Raw genomic sequence first — 18,656 nt, forward strand, 5'->3', positions numbered from 1 at the left:
TTCTTAGTGGAATACTACAGGATTTTCTTTAGCATCATTGCCAGAGTTCCTGCCTTCATCCCAGCGCCGGTGAGGACGAGGGTGGAAGAATTTCCAGTATTGCTGAGAACCAGAGGAGACTTCGGGTCAAGCTAGCTGCCTGCAGAACTTACCTGGACTGTGATTTAAGCTAGCTGCCTGCAAAACTTACCTGGACTATGATTTACCTGGACCGCGAGTTAATCTATTGAGACACTGCTTTACCTGGACTGAGACAACAAACTAATCTACAACAAATTGTAACTCGGTATCATTGCTAACGGTGTCATTGCTGGTATAATTTTTCCAAGGGCTTCTTGCATGGAGCCATCAGTTGGCTTGGTATTGTGGCATTTTGTATCCTCCCCTTCTGCTTGTAGCAGATTATTTATGGTGTTTGTGTAAAAACCACTATGGTTGTTATTTAAATTAAACAAAAGGGGGAAATGTTAGAGTCTGCAAACAAGTCACGATGGCGCCTGGCATTTTGCAGAGGGAGTGGTTTGTGAAGTAACGCAAGCGAGCCATTGAGTGTGGAGATTCCTTATTGGTTGACTGCTGTATCTAGTTTATGTTAATTAAGATAAGCTGTGTGGAATGTATATATACTCCTCCTGTCCTACAATAAACGGCTCCCACTCCTGCTGTATCAATGTACACAAGTTGCTCGTCACCCCCGGGTTATTTTGCTGCAGCGGACTGCGGCACTGCTTGAGAGCTCATTTCTTGCTGCTAAATAATATTCCACTGTATGGATGTAACATGGTTTATCCATCACTGACTGAAGGACTGTTTTTTTGCTTTCATGCTTTGGCAATTAGGGGTACAGCTGCTATGAACATTTGTGTACAGGTTTTTGTGTGGACACAAGTTTCAGTTCATTTGGGTAATAGCAAGGAACATGAATGCTGTTGCATGTGGTAAGACTATCTATAGTTTTGTAAGAACGCATCAGGATGTCTGTAAAGTGGCTGCACCATTTGTATTCCACTAACAATGAGAGTTCCTGTATTCCAGGTTCTTTCCAGCATTCGGTGTTGTCAGTATTTTGGACTTAAACCATTCTAATATGTGTACAATTGTGTTAATTAGCAATTTCCTGATGATATATGACATTGAGCTTCTTTTCTTATGCTTATTTGTCATCTGTACATAATCTTTGATGAGCTTCTATTCAGATCTTTTGCCCACTTTTAACTTCTTTTTTTTTATTATTGAGGTTTAAGAATTCGTCATACATTTTGGATACAAATGCCTTATCTGATACATGTTTTGCAAACATTTTCTCCAAATTTGTGGTTTGTCTTTTCATTCTCTTAACAGTATCTTTTGCAGAGCAGAAGTTTTTAATTTTAATCACCAAATGCTTTTCTTGTGTGTTATCTTATACAAGTTTTATACTTTTGTGGTTTATATTTAGGTTTATGATGCAATTGGAGTTGATTTTTTGTGGAGAGGGTACGTCTGAGTTTACGTTTTTTGTTTTTGTATGTGAACGCCTGCTTGTTTCAGTACGATTTGCTGAAAAGATGACATTCTCTCCATTGAATTGCCTTTGCTACTTTGTGAAAGATCAGTTGACTCTATTTATATGGGTCTATTTCTGGGCTTTCTGATCCATTTGTCTAGTCTTCTGCCAAAACCACACAGTCTTGCTGACTGTAGCTGTACAGTCTTGTGTTGTGCCAATTTTCTAACTTTGGTGGTTATCCTAGGCCTTTTACTACTTTAGGATAAGTTTGTTAATATACACAAAATAACTTGCTGGTATTTCAATTGGGATTGCATTGCATCTATAGAACATGTTGGGAAGAAATGACGTGTTAACAATGTTGAATCTTATTATACAGGAACAGGGACTATCTTTCCATTAATTTAGATCTTTGATTGCCTTTCATCAGAAAGATTTTCTTCAATGTAGACTTTATACCTATCTTATTAGATTTACCTGATTTATTGCATATTTCCTTTTTGACAGTAATAGAAAAGTAGTGTATCTTTAATTTTTCAAAATCCAAGTTTTTATTGCTACTATATAGAAGATGCAACTGACTTTTGCATATTAACCTTGCATTTTGCAATCTTGGTATAATTGCCTATTAGTTTTTATAGTTTTTTTCTGATTCTTTTGAATTTTCTACATATGCCCAGTTAAACTTGAATTTCAGATAAACAACCTTTTCTGTTAGTATAGTATGTCTCAAATATTGCAGAAGAAACAATGTTGTTTATCTGAAATTCAAATTAACTTGAGTGTCTTGCATCTTTATTCACTAAATCTGGCGACTCTATCCATTTCCCATCTCACCAAGCTCATTTCTGCCTTGGAGAATTCACCCATTCGGTTCCTCTTCCTTTAATGCTCTTTCTCCTGTTTTGCTTGGTTGGCATCTTGCTCTTCAGCACTCTGTACAAATGTCCTCTCCTCAGACAGCTCCCTAACCCAGTCCAGTGGTCTTCCAGTCCTTCTCTCTCACATCAATCTAGTTTAATTCTTTGCACTGTAATCATCACTTAACAATTTATTCTCTGCTTGAACAATTGATTTTTGTTCCTTCCTCCCACCCCACCCCCAGGCCATCCCACCAAAATGCCTCCCCTTGTTCAGCACTGTACCCATAATTCCTTAGAGTGGTGCCCAGCACATAGTAGGTTCTCAGTTACTGAACTGATGACTGAATGAAAGTATTTAAGCCACAAACCTGAATCATCCTTTAATCCTTCCTCTTCTTATTTATATTTAATCAGCTACCTGATTGTGTTTAAAAACCCTACCACATTTAATAAATGTGTATACATATTTTTTTTGCTAATTATGAAGTTGGATGGACACAAATTTTATGAATAGAAAATGCTAATATCTTTGTTGTTTGAATCCGCATTTCCATGATCATGGTAGGCATTTCCTGTGCCTACTGTAACAGAGCACCACAAACTAGTAGGCTTAAAACAACAGAAATTTATTCTCTCACAGTTCTGAAGGCCTGAAGTCTGAGATTGAGGTGTCAGCAGGGTCAGGCCTCCTTTAAGACTCTGGTTGGAATCTTTCTTTGCCTCTTCCTAACTCTTAGTTGATCCTTGATGTTCCCTGTTCATAGTATCCTCTCCCTGTGTCTTCAGGTAAGGACATAGGTTTCTTCTTACAAGGACACCAGCCATATGGATTGGGGCCCACCCTAAGCCAGTATGACCTCATCTTTAAGTTTATCTGCAACCACCCTGTTTCGATAAGGTCACATATTAGATGGTAGGACTCCAACACAGTCCCCTCCTCCCTTCAATCCCTGCCCCTGCCCTGCCCACGGGAGAGACTCAATTCATCTATAACAGTTACTAATTAAGAAGAGATTTTAGTAAGATTCTTTGCAATTTACTTAATGAAATAAATTTCTCTTTGATTTCAATTACAGAAAAGCCTAGGCAACATTGCCTATACTCCTTCCCCTTCTATTCTTCTGTTTCTCCCCATACAATTTTTAGAGTTTGGAGGTAATCATTGCACAGAAATTGAGTGGGTTCATGATGCTAGCTAATGGCAAACATGCTTCCAGTGTGGACCCTAGAATAGGGATGGTATATAGGCCTTGTGACCAAATAGATCTGAATTTAAATTCCAGATCAAAATTCGGAGTCTGAGCTTAGATTTGAGAAGGCTTTGGTTTATGGAGTTTGGGTAAAACTTTCATCCTTTCTGAGGTCACAACTGGGTCAGAAAAGGAAAACAGTTACCAAGTCTGTCTTTCCAGGTGGCTGTGAAGTCAAGCGAGAGAAGGACCTGAAAGAGTTTCATAAACTCCATAGCAGAGTACCAACTTCAATCCAAGCCAGCAGACACGTTTAAATTTTGTGTATGCTGCTGGTCCATGTGGTGCGTTAGCATTTTACACTTACTTGCTAAACTTTTTACAAGGGAGATTTTATATAAAAACCTGGATTTGGGGCTACTCTTGGCCAGTCTGGGCTGACATTTGCAGGAACACAGCCATGAGGACTGCAGCCTGCGATGGGAACCAGGCGATGGCCGCCATTGGTGGTCAAGGCTGCTACTTGTTTTTTTTTTTTAATGCCAAAATTTTTCTTCTCTTGGAGGAAGAAGGTGAAATGACTCTGGGATTCATGTTTTCATCAGAAGGTAGGAAATGAAAGCTGGACTGAGAAGATCACACGGCTCGGGATAAATAGGAAGCAATGAATTTCTTTGCAGAAGCTGAGAATATTCATACGTGTTAGTATTCAAATAAAATATATCTATGCTCAAAGCATATGTCCTAAGATGCCTTTATAAACCAAATCTAGCATGAATAATTGTGATCCTTACTCCAACATGCTATACAATGCCAGCTGGTATTATGCAAGCATTTACTTACATTCGTCTCTCTTTCATTTATTAGTACACGAATTGTTCTTTTATTCATTGAACTCCCCTGTGATCTTGAAGCACTCTGTCATACAATGTTGTACTATTTTCTAATAAGTTACAAGTGCCTCCAACCTGAGTATGAGTTGCTTATTTTTTTTTTATCTCCCCACATTTCCAGTCTTGGATTTCAATCCAGATTAAAATGCTCCACACATGTGGTGAGTTTAAATTTCTGAAGCAGAGCCTCGTCACTGAACTCAAGACAACGTTACTAAAATATCACACATCCTGACAGAAAGCAAAAAATGGAGTCGATCTCAAGATGTGGGGTGTCATATAAACACATGAAAGATGGACTGGATGCTCCATTTTCTTCAAGATGTTGGAGCCTCCTGCAGACAGAACCTTTACAGAACCCAATGACGGATCACAGCTAGCATGTCCTTCATCTGCTACAAGAAATCACTCACCCAGGATTTAACCACAGGCTCACAGCACAAGACAAATGATAAAGTCCGGAAGCCGACACTTGACATTTCCTCCTTGGGAGACACCGCTATAGGCTTTCACTGGCTTCCTCCGGGGTAACACATTCTAACTATTTAAAGACGCCATATGCCTAAACACCCAGTCTAGAAACTCAAGTTGCCGTTGAGTCTTCCTTCTGCTTCTCCTTTCTCATTAGTTTAGCTACTGTGTTTCATGAATACTCTAAAATGTCTTTGGAATCTGTGTCATTTTTTTTTTCCCATCCTCATAGTCAGATACCATTGACTTTTTTTTTTTTTTTTAACTTTACTTTTCCTATCTTCTCTACCAAAGTTCTTACCACGGCACCTTCAGGAGCTGAGCCTTCATGTATCCCTTTAACCTCAACCCCTCTCAGACCCCTGCCATTCACTCATAAATTCCACAAAGAGTTATTGAACATTTAAAATACGCTGAGTGCCTCTGTAGGTTCTGGAGGCACAGCAGTGAACAAATCAACAATAATCCCTACCTGGGAATTTCATTTTGGAGATGGATTACAGGTGGTAGATAATAGGGGGCGAGATGAATATGTTGTTTTAGTCAGCTTTTTTTTTTTTTTTTTTGCTGCTGTGCCTAAAAGGATCTGACCAGAACAATCCTAGAGGAGGAAAAGTTTATTTGAGGGCTCACAGTTTCAGAGGTCTTAGTCCATAGGAGGCTGGCTTCATTCCTCGGAGCTCTAGGTGAGGCTATACATCATGGTGGAAGAGTAGGGTGGAAGGAAGCAGCTCACATCATGGTGATCAGGAAGCAGAGAGAGAGATCCCCACTTTCCCCATTTTTGTGTATATATATATATATATATATATACACACACACACACACAAATATATATCTCAAAGCCATGCCCCAATTCCCCCTCCTCCAGCCACACCCTACCACTTCAGTTTTCACTCAATTAATTCCATCAGGTGATTAATTCACTGATTAGGTTAAGACTCTCACAACCCAATCATTTCTCCTCTGAACCCTCTTGCATTGTCTCACATGTGAGCTTTTGGGGGACACCTCACAACCAAACCATAACATATGTAGAGTATAGAATGTGTTTGATAGTGACATGTGATGTGAGAAGGAGGGAGGACTGATGGGGGTGACGGGTGGAGGAATAAGATGCTCAGGCTGATGTGTTGTAAGTGTGAGATGCAATGAGATATCCAAGTGCAGATGCTGTAGGCAGCCTGAGGTTTGCACCTCCACACCCAGGAACAGCAGCGCTCTTGCCTTTCCTGGGATCCCTCATTCTTCCGCATCTGTGTTCAATTTTGCACGTGCTTATTTTAAGGACTTTTCTTCTTATGTAAGTATTCTTTCTTCTTGGCTTCCTCTTAACCACTTATCACACTGAATTGTAATTCTTATCATTATTATTATTTTCGTTATTTTTATTTGCACTACCCAGGGGTGTTCCACGACTGAGTTACATCCCCAAACCCTTTGTAATTTTTTTTATTTTGACACAGGGTCTTGCATAGTTGCCCAGGCTGGGCTTGAACTGGTGATCTTCCTGCCTTAATCTCCCAAGTACCTTGGGATTACAGGAGCATGCTCCCGCCACCTTCATTGTTCTTATTTGTTCCTTTACCACACTGTCCTGATGCTAATCCTCAACATACTGCCTGATACAAAATAAATAATCAAGAACATTTCATGGGAGAATTGAAACCTATGAGGGTCATAATCTCCTATGTTCAGCTGTTAGATTTCTTGATACTTGTTGCTATTTCTCCTCTCCCATAGAGAGAGCCATTTGGCACACATTGTTTTAATCAATGTGAATTAAATTCTATTTTTATGGATGTGCTTTTCTCTTATTCCCTTAGGCGTACAATTTATCAAGCATGAGTAATATCTGGCACGCAGATCTCAAATAGCTTCCTTTTATTATTAGATCAATGACTGTCTGAACTGAGAAAGGAAATATCTAGGAAGAGAATACCCTCAAATTCCCTGAAAAGGGTGCTAAGGAGAAAACATGGCAGTATAAAAAAAGTAACAGTAGATCGCTTTGGGGCACTTGAGTCCTTATTTATGGAAACCTGAAAATATTTTCAAAGTATATTTTCAGCAGCCAGTGACCTCGTGTTGATGGCTTGGCCTTTGAATATTGAATGCGTTTATTTTGCCTTTCTTTAGTGTTCAAAGTATTTTATAAGACACTTGAACAAAATGGAATCTAATTTTAGCAAACCAATCTCCCTATACCTCTCCACCTCCACCCACCCATTGGTCCCTCTCCTGAGTCTAACCCATTGTAGCTATTTTCCCAGATATTGCCTTAGCCTTAATATAAATTTGTATTTATGTCTATCATTTTTTACATAAAAATGGGATCTTACTATGTAAGATTATTTATTCCTCATAATTTTCTTTCATGTAGTGTATCTTAAGCATGCTTTGGAAATAATAGCATGTGGGCTGGAGTTGTGCCTCAGTGGTAGAACGCTTGCTTTATATATGTGGGCACTGGGTTCAATTCTCACCACTGCATATAAATAAATGAATAAAATACAGTCCATCAACAACTAAAAAAAATCATGTAACATATGAGCATACTTTTTTCTTGTCAACAGCTCCATAATATCCTTTTGTTACAATTTAGATAAACTGTCACCTACTTAAACAATATCCTATCATCGAGACTTTATTGTTGCAGCAAAGATGCTGCAATGAACAATTATATCAATGTAGACAGATATTTTAGCATTAAGTATAGGATACTTTTTTAAAGGGAATTTGTGGTTCTAATTTTTGGCATATAATGGATAATTCTGAGAAACCCTCAAGATACCCTGGTGTCCACAAACACATGGTGCACAAAATCTAATCAGGACCCAGATTCTATCATTGAAGTCTCATTATCTAAGCCATCTGCACTCAGTTTTGAGCTTGTTGGCTGGCCAAAATGCAAGTAGTGTATGTTGACCTTGCCAAGGTCAATTTCACAGAGCTGGATCTGACAAAGTGGCAACCTCCACTCCCACAGTCATTCTGTGGACCCACAGCAGACCCTTAGAATGACATCTGGGTATGGCAGTGCAGGGATTGATGCCCTAGCATGACTCACGCCTCTGCTCTGAGAGACTCCACATGGCTTTGCCCCTGGGTGGAGTGGGATTTGACTCACGCACTGACTCAATCCAACAGCATTCCCTCCATCTGCGGGTGGAACTTCCACCAGGAACATTAACTCAGTCATACCCTTCTCTCTAGCAAGTTCATAAAGGTACAGAGAGCCTCGATCTGTAATGGTCTTTTGCTATGTGAACCCCACTGCAGAATCTGGACAATTCTTGGGGTTCCTCATCTTCTCCCCTTATATCCTCAAAACCCCAATACCATCAAAATCAGCCATATCTGTTTCTCAACTCCCTAATGGCACCTTAAACATAAAGAGGTCATTTAAGAATAATCCTATGGTGGTGCACGCCTGTAATGACCAGCAGCTTGGGAGGCTGAGGCAGGAGGATTACAAATTTAAAGCCAGCCTCAGCAACTCAGTGAGGCCTCGAGCAACTTAGCAAGATCCTGTCTCAAAGCAAAAATAAATAATAAAAGAGTTGGGGATGTTTCTCAGTGGTTAAGCACCCCTGGATTCCATCCCTAATACACATCTCTCTCCCCAAAAAGAAGAATTCTACAAGTGTGGTGTGACTAATATGGTAACTAAGATTTCAGTTAAGTCTATGTGCTTAATCATGGATATATAATTTATCTGTAAATAAACTGTGCCAGGGTGAACTCAGTTTGAGACCCCATCCCTCCTTACTAGGGACATAAGAGTTTCATGGCTTGGAGGAGCAGGCTTTGTGTTTTGTTTGGGAATCTTTGTTTTGTTGAGATGGGGACTTGCTATATTGCCAGTCTGGCCTTGAACTCCTGGCCTCAAGCCATCCTCCTGACCCAGCCTTCTAAAGATCTGGGACTACAGGTGCATAGCACTGTGCTGGGCTTTGGTTGTGTTCTTTCTTCTTTGTTGCTAATTTTTCTTCGATTGTTTTCCTGTTTCTGTAGTCACTCCTTGACAGGTTCTGCTTGACATGGTTGTGCTTGTTACAAGACAGAGTCCTTGCTGCCCAGTTTGGGTCTTTTAGCTTAATCCTTTGCTTTTCCCCCTCCTCATCAGGAGATGTTGTGCCATTCCCTTTTCTTCTTATTTCTGATATGGTAGCTGCATCTGCATCTGTGTCAATGTCCATTTTATGCTTGTTCAGCCTGTCTCACCAGAGATTTTTTTTTTTCTTCTTTTTGGTACCAGGGATTGATTGAACCGAGGGGTGCTTAACCACAGCCACAAACCCAGCCCTTTGAAATTATAACTGGTCACAGAGAACCAATGATATAGATGTGCCAAATCTCAACACACAATGACTCTTGCTCTCTCGGGAAGCTCAGGTTAAGATTGTTGAGACACAGGGTCTCACTGAGTTGCTTAGTGTCTCACTAAGTTGCTGAGACTGGCTTTGAACCTGTGAGCCTCCTGCCTCAGCCTCCAGAGCTGCTGAGTTTACGGGTATGTGCCACTGGGACGGCTCACCAGAGATTTTTAAGTGACTGGCTCCTTTTGTGGTGGGAGAGGCTGCTTATCTGCCATTCAGGAAACCTCATTAGTGGGTCAGGAAGGACCAGCAATCAAAAGCAGCCATCCGGAAGAGCCTGCTCCTGCCCAGACACACTCACACAGCATGCACACACGGGCAGGCACACACTCCAAAATCAGCTTCCATGATCATTATTATCTCTGCGTTTTAAAAACCACCCAAGGAAGGCAGAATGGTCCCTTTAGCAACTTCTTTCTTTGATTCTACCCTGCACACTGGAGTTGCCTTGAGCTGAGGCTTGGGACGTGAACCAGGGAGGGTGGAGTGAACTTGCTGGAGTACCGAGGTGAAGCAGGGGTGGGGCGTGTTTCCTTTACAGTCTGGGTAGAATGTTGTTGCAGGTGGGGCTTGGAAAGAAGGCTGTGCCTCATTTCCCTAAGGCGGTGCTTACTTGGTCTAAGCCATGGTTTTGATTTTGGCTGCCTTTCCCAAAGTCTTCACAAACTGTCCAGTTACCATTTGTAGGATCCATTTTGAATCCCATCCTCATTTTAATTCAATTTGAAATTATAACTGGTCACAGAGAACCAATGATATAGATGTGCCAAATCTCAACACACAATGACTCTTGCTCTCTCGGGAAGCTCAGGTTAAGGGAAGGCAATCTCAATGGGAGAGGGGAGAACTGGTCTCTGGTCTCACTCCACCAATTCCAGCTGTGTGGCCTTGAGCAGGCACCTTAGCCTCTTTTTGTCCTCCTGTGCACAACTGTCTGAAGACAGAAGAATGGCACAAGCTCCTCAGAGTCCCTTTGTTCTCTGATATCTACACACTAAGCAGCAAGTGTAGTTATTTTGTTATTGTCCTCATTCTCCCAAGAAAAATATGGAAGTTCAAATAAATGGTCTCCCAACTCTCCCATGATGTAAAGCAGAAACATTAATGCAAAACCTGCTACAAATGATGTAAGTCAGACCAGATGACCCTCCAAACCCTGCTATTCCTTGAGTGCATTGTTTTTGCTTAGAGACAATGACATAATGGAGGAGAAATGAGAGCCTGTAGAATACACTCAGCACAGTGCACAGAACCCACCAGGCATCAAGACACAAGCACTTCTAATAACAATGGCTTCACTGGCATCGTGTTATAGAAACTATAAGCAATACCCCATAAATCATAGGCAGGCAGATATATTATATATATATATATATATATATATATATATATATATATATATATATATATATATATATATATTTGATTGCAACTCAGAAAATAGGCACAAATATTTTAATTTAGTTGATGTCCACGAAATGTGTTTCATTTCAACTATTAATTATGGTTTAATTTTACTAAAGTAAAAATGTGAGAGATGTGTTTACTCAGGAGACAGGATGGTCTAGTAAGAAGAATATGGGCTTTGGGGTTGTGTAGTTTTTCCTTACAACAAAAATCAATGACCACATTGTTAGACATCGGTCTGACTTTGAAGCAGGGACACTGAGATGTCCCTTGTCATATAAAGCTTCATTTTGTACATGACCTAATCAAGGACATATCTGCTTTTGCAAAACATGATCACAATTCACTTTTATCTCTGTTCCTTTACCAGGTAGTTGAGCTTTTTGACAAAGGTACGGAGCCTGAATTTGATCCTGAACCACCCAAAGCAAGGTTCTTTCTATCCTGGTTGTCACTCCCAGCTGTCACAGCCAGTACTAGGTAGCTGCCCCATCCCCCAAAATGACCTGCCAACTCTGGCTTGCAGTGGTAAGAATCTAAGCCAATGAAAGCCAGACCTGGCAGTACCTTTGGAACTTCCCATACAGGAGTGTGTGGGTTCTGGAGCTGGTTTGCTGCCCCAAGGCTGCAGTGTGAGATGCCAGGGGCTGAGCCAAGTCCCAGATGCCAGTGAATAAGAGTCACAATATCCCCAGGAAGTCTTCACCAGGTGGGGTCTGTCCTTCCTTCCTGGTTTCACTTCAGCCAACACACTCACCGACTCCTCCGATACAGGCCCATCGATTCCTTCAGGGATGAATGCTTTCCCCAATATCTGCCCTCTAAAGTTGACCCTTGAGCCAACCCAGATAAACTCCCTGGATTTGACAGTTGTCTGAGTCTGAGAACCATGGCTTCCTCAAGGCTCCAAAGGTTCCCTGAGGTGGACTTTTTTTCTGGACTAATCACCTGGACTTGTAATTCAGGCTTCCAACCCTTTCCTTGACCTCCAATTCTAAAAGCTAGTATGTGGCAACATGATTTCAACCATGAAGGGATTAATGACTTAGGAGATAGCAATGTAAAAAATGGAAGGATCCCTGAATAACTGTGTGGGCCTGACTCACATTACTAGCCTGGGCTGCACACCATAAAACTGTTAAGAGAAATCTCCCGTATTCCTCTGAGGAGGAGGTCTCTTTGTTATAGCGGCTTAGCTTTCTTTAGCCTAACTAATACCATGCTTTCTAGTAGTCAGGAAATGAAAGTTAAAAAAAGATACTATTTCATATCCTAGGATTGGTCACATTTAAGAAGCCTGATGATAACGATAATTGGCAGGGATATAGGAAATGAGAAACTCATATATTTTGGCAGGAGTATAAATTTTTGCAACCACTTTAGAACAATTTGTCAATATTACTAAAGTAGAAAATAGCATTCCTTACAACCCATTCATTTTACTTCTAGGTAGTGCAGTTTTACATACTGATTCACACCCATAGGGCCTTTACAACCTCATTTATAACAGTAAAAAATTAGAACAACCTGAATGCTGATTGTAAGAAAATGGATAAATAAATAGTGATTTTTTTTTCATGTGAATGTGCACAATCAGTATATGAATACACTACATGTGTATGTATCAATAGGAATAGATCTCAAAAACACAGTATGAAGAAAGGAGTTGAATTATATATACAATGTGAGAGCATTAGATAATATATTTAAAATATGCAAAGTGAATAAATATGTATCGTTTTGCACACCTACACATGCAGTAAAGGCTCAAAAACGTGATTTAGAACAGTACATACCAGATTCTTGACAGTAGTTGCTTCTTGGAAGGAAGGCGAGGGCATGGGTCTGTAGAGAGAAGTAAGAGGATTTAACACTATTAAGTTTTAATTATTTTATAAACAATGAAAAATGCTAAGTTGTTAATATGTATTAATTAGGGTATTGGTGCCATCAGAATAATGCTAGAGCTGGTTGAGATGGGGGGAGCTGGTTGTGATGTGAGCATCTATCTCTTACCACCTTGCTCTCAACACCTCTTGGTGGAGTTTGAAGTGTTCACATGGTGTAGTCTTGGAAGTGTTCACAGCACAGGAATGGGCAAGTGCTACCAATCAGGGCTGTTTTCGTCTGGAGAGTTAGTTGTTAGCACACTACATACCTATGTATGTACAATGTACCTGTATGGTCACCTTGATACTTTTAAATGATTTTTAAAATGAAAAAAAATTAAAATTCTATTTTTTCTAACTTTTCTGAATTATATTTTTGCATAAAGCTTCCTGCATGTGTCTTATTGGTGATAAAAATAATCAGAACATCCCTCAAAGGTTCTAATGAAAGGCCAGGTTTTATTTGGCTTTGGAGAAGACTTGGCTCATTGGGGTTTGAAGAAGATTTTGGACTTCTGTCACACAACTGCAACATCACATGTCTTCAAATCATCTGTGATACCCTCCGTGTGATAGAGGTTTCCTGCCTCATCTCAGAGAAGATACCAATTTCATAACTACCAGAATGCCTACGTTGTCCTTGGTAAATTCAAGTTGTTGAACTACAAATTTGATTTCTATCTGTGTAAAAATAAATTGGATGCTCACAACACATTCTTGAGACTCCACGTAGCATGAGCCTGACCTCTGCATTCACAGCCTCAGGTAGTGGTGACTGTATTTGGAGTTTCTGAACCCCAAATAAGGACATGTGGACATAGACATATGGAGGAGTATGGGCCAAATGTTGGACTGGAGTTCTGTCATTAAGATTCTGGGCTTTCATCTTTTTAATTGTCACCAGGTGACAAAGATGACTCCTTCCTCATCAAGCACTAGAGCGCTCTGCTAACCACAGTCATTGGAATGATTGCTTTAACATAACGTCCTTTTTCTCACATTTTCTCACAAAATGTGAGAAAAAGAAAATAATCTGTTCATCATTTCATAGCCCAGAGATAACCACTGACAGGTCAATAAATAATTTTTCAGCTTTTTTGTCTATTTTTAAAACAATGATATTAAACTATGTAAACTACTTTAGCTGGGCCTCTCCCCTTAAGACTATCATTAACTTATTTTAATATCATCAAATTTTCTTCAAATGTGCATTTTATCTCTTTATAGCATTACATTGTAAAATTGTAACCAAATTCATTTCCCTCACCCTCCCACTGTTATATAAATATTCATTTAGATTGTCTGCAATTCATCCATATAAATCGGATATGATTGTCATTCCAGTATGACTTTGCATACATCTCTCTTCCTTTCTTTGTAATAAATTTTAATAAAGTCAGAATTTATGAATACTCTTCAAACTTTTTTATGATCATTTTTATGCAAATTGATTCTTCATGTAGGCAACTTTATACCACCCACAAAATACATTTCATGTATGTTAAAGACAAATATTAAAAGCAAAACTTGGGAACTTCAGAAGAAAATTTATAAAAACATCTTTTATGATATCACAGTAGGGAAGAAAGAAAAGCACAACAAAGATAACACTAGATAATTTAAATATATTAAAATGTAAAACTTTTGAATAATAAAATATGCTATCTATAAAAGAACACAGATTGGGAGAATTTGCAATTACATAACATAGGAGCGTTAGGGTCTAGAGTAAAAGAACTCTTAAACATCAATAAGATATAATATGGTAGGAAAAGAGGCAGAGAAGATGAAAGACACTTCACACACACACAAAGAAACCTAATGGCTATTAAACTTAGGATAACATGTTCAAATTTACTAATAAGTAAATCAACAAACTGGTTCACATCCATCAGATTAGCAAAAATTTTAAATTAAACAAGAATGTGATATATCCAGGAGTCTGAGCTATTGCTGATGAAAATATAAATTGGCTCAAACATGTTGAAAAGCAGTTTGGCAAGTAATCATTAAGGTTAATGAGTATGCTCATTAGAGTCAGGACCGTGGTGAGTCAGGCAGGTGCCTAGGGCATGACATTTAAGGAAGCCCTCACTTTCAGGCTCATACAGATGCAGGTTTGACACCTGAGAATGGGGGTCACCTTAAATAATGTACTCCAGATGCATACATGACTTTGGTCCTGATGCACAGAATCAAAAAGCCAATAATTCTCTCTCTCTCTCTCTCTCTCTCTCTCTCTCTCTATATATATATATATATATATATATATATATATATATACTCACAAATTATTTCACCCATGCACCAAGAGATATAAACATTCTGCAGGCTCAACTCTATCTCAGGTTTTCTTCCTGGAGAACCCAACCTATGAGCTTGGGTGAGTTCGGGAGTGAGGGAATAATATGAAGTTTTAGAATTGGATTATTTGCCTCTTCCCTGGCAATGGAGATTCCCATCATCCTGGTCACTTGAGCAGAAATAGCTCTGGCACAATGTGGTTGTTGGATAGAGTCCTCTGCAATTCATGCCTACCTAGAATCTCAGAATACAGTCTTACTTGGAAATAGGCTCATGCAATTAGATAAGGATTTTTCGATAAAACCAACCTGAGTTTTTGGGGTGGGGAGCAGCATTGATTGGCTAAGGCCTCTACATAACGGTTCAACCCGGCTTGTGTCCTATCCCGTAATCCCCACTCCCTTATAGATATGGTTCCTGAAGCATCATCATAACCTCCTGGGGCAATCTGTCTCAGGACCTGTTCCCAGAAGCCTACTTAAGACAGTAAGCATTGTCATCATTTCACACAGTCTGGCTATTTGCATAAATTTGCAAGAATGGTGAAGTGAATATTTGTAAACGCGTCCAGCACAGATCCAACAGCTAAGAAATCCTGAACTGCTCCTAATTTCTCTGTGCTTTGAGTCAGTTTTAATCACAGGTTTAAGAACTTCTAACCAGTAATCGCACCATGCATACTTACTCTGCTGATTGAAAAACTCCTGAAATTAAAATCAGCTTTGCACACCAAAACCCCCTTGGCTATCAGAAACAAAGACCTCTCAAGAGATTTCAGGTTTACAAAGGCACATTCAGGCTTGGAAATTTATGGGCTTAGCATTTTCAATTAGGTCACTTCATATCTTTAGGTTTTAGATTGGAAGACTGAGAACATGAGGGTCATGGAACATTAGTTGGAAATAATGATGCTTTCTTGAAAGCCTCTGAATCTACTCCAAGGGAGACACTTGATTTAAAGTCAGGGCAATGTGCACAGAGCCTGCCAACCTCCTCTAATTAGATTATCTGTAAATATGAAGAGTTAAATGATTTCTTAACACACACAAAAGGAATTCTCACGCTGATATGACCCAGAGGAGAACTGGCAGTCATGCTTCTATTGAATCTGAAAGGATTTAGCCAACTGACTCCATCTGGGGTAGGAAGGGGTCGGTGGAAGTGAGAGCAGCCAGTGAGGCAAAGACCAGATGAGCGGGTTCATTGTTCAGTGACTTGTCCAGGGTCCACGGTGAACTGAAAGTGTGGCTGTGGCTTTTTATGGATGTACAGTTACAGTCAGGGTTAATTTAATTCCTTCCATGCTGACAAACTGAACTGAGAATTCAAGATTTTGGGGACAAAGGCATGTGAAGCCATAGCTTTCAGTATCCTTCATGTCAGCATCTTATCACAGCTGAAGCATAAAAGAAGTAAAGATTATGGGCCAAAGCAAAAGAACTTTGTTCTCTGATACCATCAAGAAAGTGGATTAAAAAACAAACTCATGAAATGAGAGAAAATATTTGCAAATCATTTATCTGACTAGGGACTGGTATCCATAACAATAGAGAGAACTCAATAAGAAGAAAACTAATTAAAAATGAGCAGTCTTTGAATAGAAATGTCTCCAAAGCAGCTACACAAATGCCCAAATAAATCCATGGAAAGATGCTCAACAATGTTACCTATTAGAAAGATGCAAATCAAATTCACAAGGAGACTGCACCGGGAGGGCTAGATTCAAGAAGCATCATAACAAATGGTGACAAGAGTATAGAGGGACTGGGAACCCTATGCAATACTAATGAGAATACAAAATGATGAAGCTGCTTTGGAAAACAGTTTGGAAGCTCTTCAAAAGGTTAAATATACAGTTAGGTTATGACCCAATAATTCCACTCCTACATGGAACATGAGAAAGGAAAACACGTGTCCACAGAAAATGTTGTGCACAAAGTTATAGCATTATTCAGAAAAACCAAAAAGAGAAAACCCACATGTCCATCAAATGATGAATGGATAAACAAAATTTGATATGTCCATGTTAGGAATATTACTCAGCCATAAAAATGTATGAAGTGAATGTTACAATATGGCTGAGCCTTGAAAATATATACTGGGGTGAAGGAAAGAAGTTGAAAAAGCCACATGTACTATGGTTTTATTTCTATGCAATGTCCAGAATAAGCAATCTATAGAAAAAAAGTAGGGTCAAAGGTAGTTAATTAATGGTGGGGGGCTAATCGGTATAAAGTTTCTTTTTTTAAAAAAATCTTTATTTTATTTTTATGTGGTGCTGAGGATCGAACCCAGTGCCTCATACATGCCAGGAGAGTACACTACCACTTGAGACACATGCCCAGCCCATAAAGTTTCTTTTTGAGGGGATGAAATTGTTCTAAAATTAGATCATGGTGATGATTGCACAATTCTGTGACTATATTAAAACCATCAAGTTGTACACTCTAGATGAGTAAATTTTATGATGTGTGAGATATACCTCAATAATAATGTTACAGATTTTTTTTTTCAAGAAATAACTTCAGGGTTGGGGATATAGCTCAGTTGGTAGAGTGCTTGCCTCACATGCACAAGGTCCTGGGTTCAATCCCCAGCATAATAATAATAATAATAACAACAACAACAATAACAACAACAATAACAACAACTTCATTCCATTAAGATTGCTACCTCTTTTCTCTGACATGGTCGGAGCTGCTTGTTCTTGGTTCTCTGGGGTCCCCTACATGTTATGCTATGATCTGTATTCTGCTCTACCTGGTATGCTTTTCATGAAATATAAAGTTACATGTGTGGCAATTTCCCAAGTACAAAGTTTATAAATTTGGAAAAATAATGTGAAAATTGTTTGAAGGCAGGTACTAGAGCTATGGTAACTTTGCTGTTGCCCTGAATAACTCCTGTGGATCTGCTTCTTTTCTATCAATATTCTTCATTATCTCTGTAGTGGTTATATTCTTCTTCTTCTCATTATTATTTTTAATGGATATATCCCCTATTCCCTCTGAGCCTGTTCTACTCCCAACCCAAGAGGAATGTATTTCTAAGTGAAGTTGGGTTTGCCTGGGTGACTTTCTTTGGCTAATGGAATGGGGGAAATAATGACTCCTCAAAGTGGGGAGTTTAAAGAAGCTTTGGGATTCTCTGCCAACCTTCTTATATCCTCCCATGATCGAAAGTGTGGGCTCCAGAAAGAGACGTCTGCTGTAACCGGAGACCCAGACATGTGGAGCAGGGCCACCCATGGCTGCCTGAAATTTCAGGGGAGAAAGACATATGTATGTAATAGTCCACTGGATTATTTTTTTTAAAAAAACACAGAATTATCATAATGAAAGTTGACAGATATGTCATCATTTTATTCATTCATAAAACATATGTTGAGCATTAACATACTCAAATTCTGCGGCTACTCTTTAGTAAACAAGACTTAATGTCTTCTGTTTCCTGGTATCTTATGGTCTAAAGGTAAGATAGAAAAAGGCAAAAATAACCAAAATGCAAATTATGTGGTAAATGACATGAGAGATATAAAGCGTAATAAGAGGCTTAAGGCAGAGAGAAATCATTTCTGACTCAGAGGGATTACAGAGCTTCTTGGAAGAGATGGGGTCTTAAACATGTAGGGTGTGTGTGTGTGTGTGTGTGTGTGTGTGTGTGGTGTATTACTCTGGAAATTTTTAAGAAAGGTTCTCACTATGTTGCCCAGGCTGATCTCAAACTCTTGGGCCTCAGTGATCCTCCACCTCCGCCTCCCAAGTTCTG

The 18,656-nt window shown here is 39.3% G+C and overlaps 1 protein-coding gene across 4 annotated transcripts in view; it reads right to left on the minus strand.

Moving 5' to 3' along the window:
- Positions 1-18,656, minus strand: part of Psd3 (pleckstrin and Sec7 domain containing 3) — a 564,781-nt gene that overhangs the window by 498,736 nt on the left and 47,389 nt on the right. For all 4 annotated transcript variants that reach the window (XM_058580396.1, XM_058580395.1, XM_046447763.2 and 1 more), the window contains one exon: positions 12,492-12,540. The gene's annotated coding sequence lies outside the window, so the exon portion shown is untranslated. The remainder of the gene's footprint in view (positions 1-12,491; positions 12,541-18,656) is intronic.

The sequence above is a fragment of the Marmota monax genome, unplaced genomic scaffold (genome assembly GCF_021218885.2).
Source record: "Marmota monax isolate L192 unplaced genomic scaffold, Marmota_monax_Labrador192_F-V1.1 WCK01_AAM20220418_F8-fsc00040, whole genome shotgun sequence".
NCBI lineage: Eukaryota > Metazoa > Chordata > Mammalia > Rodentia > Sciuridae > Marmota > Marmota monax.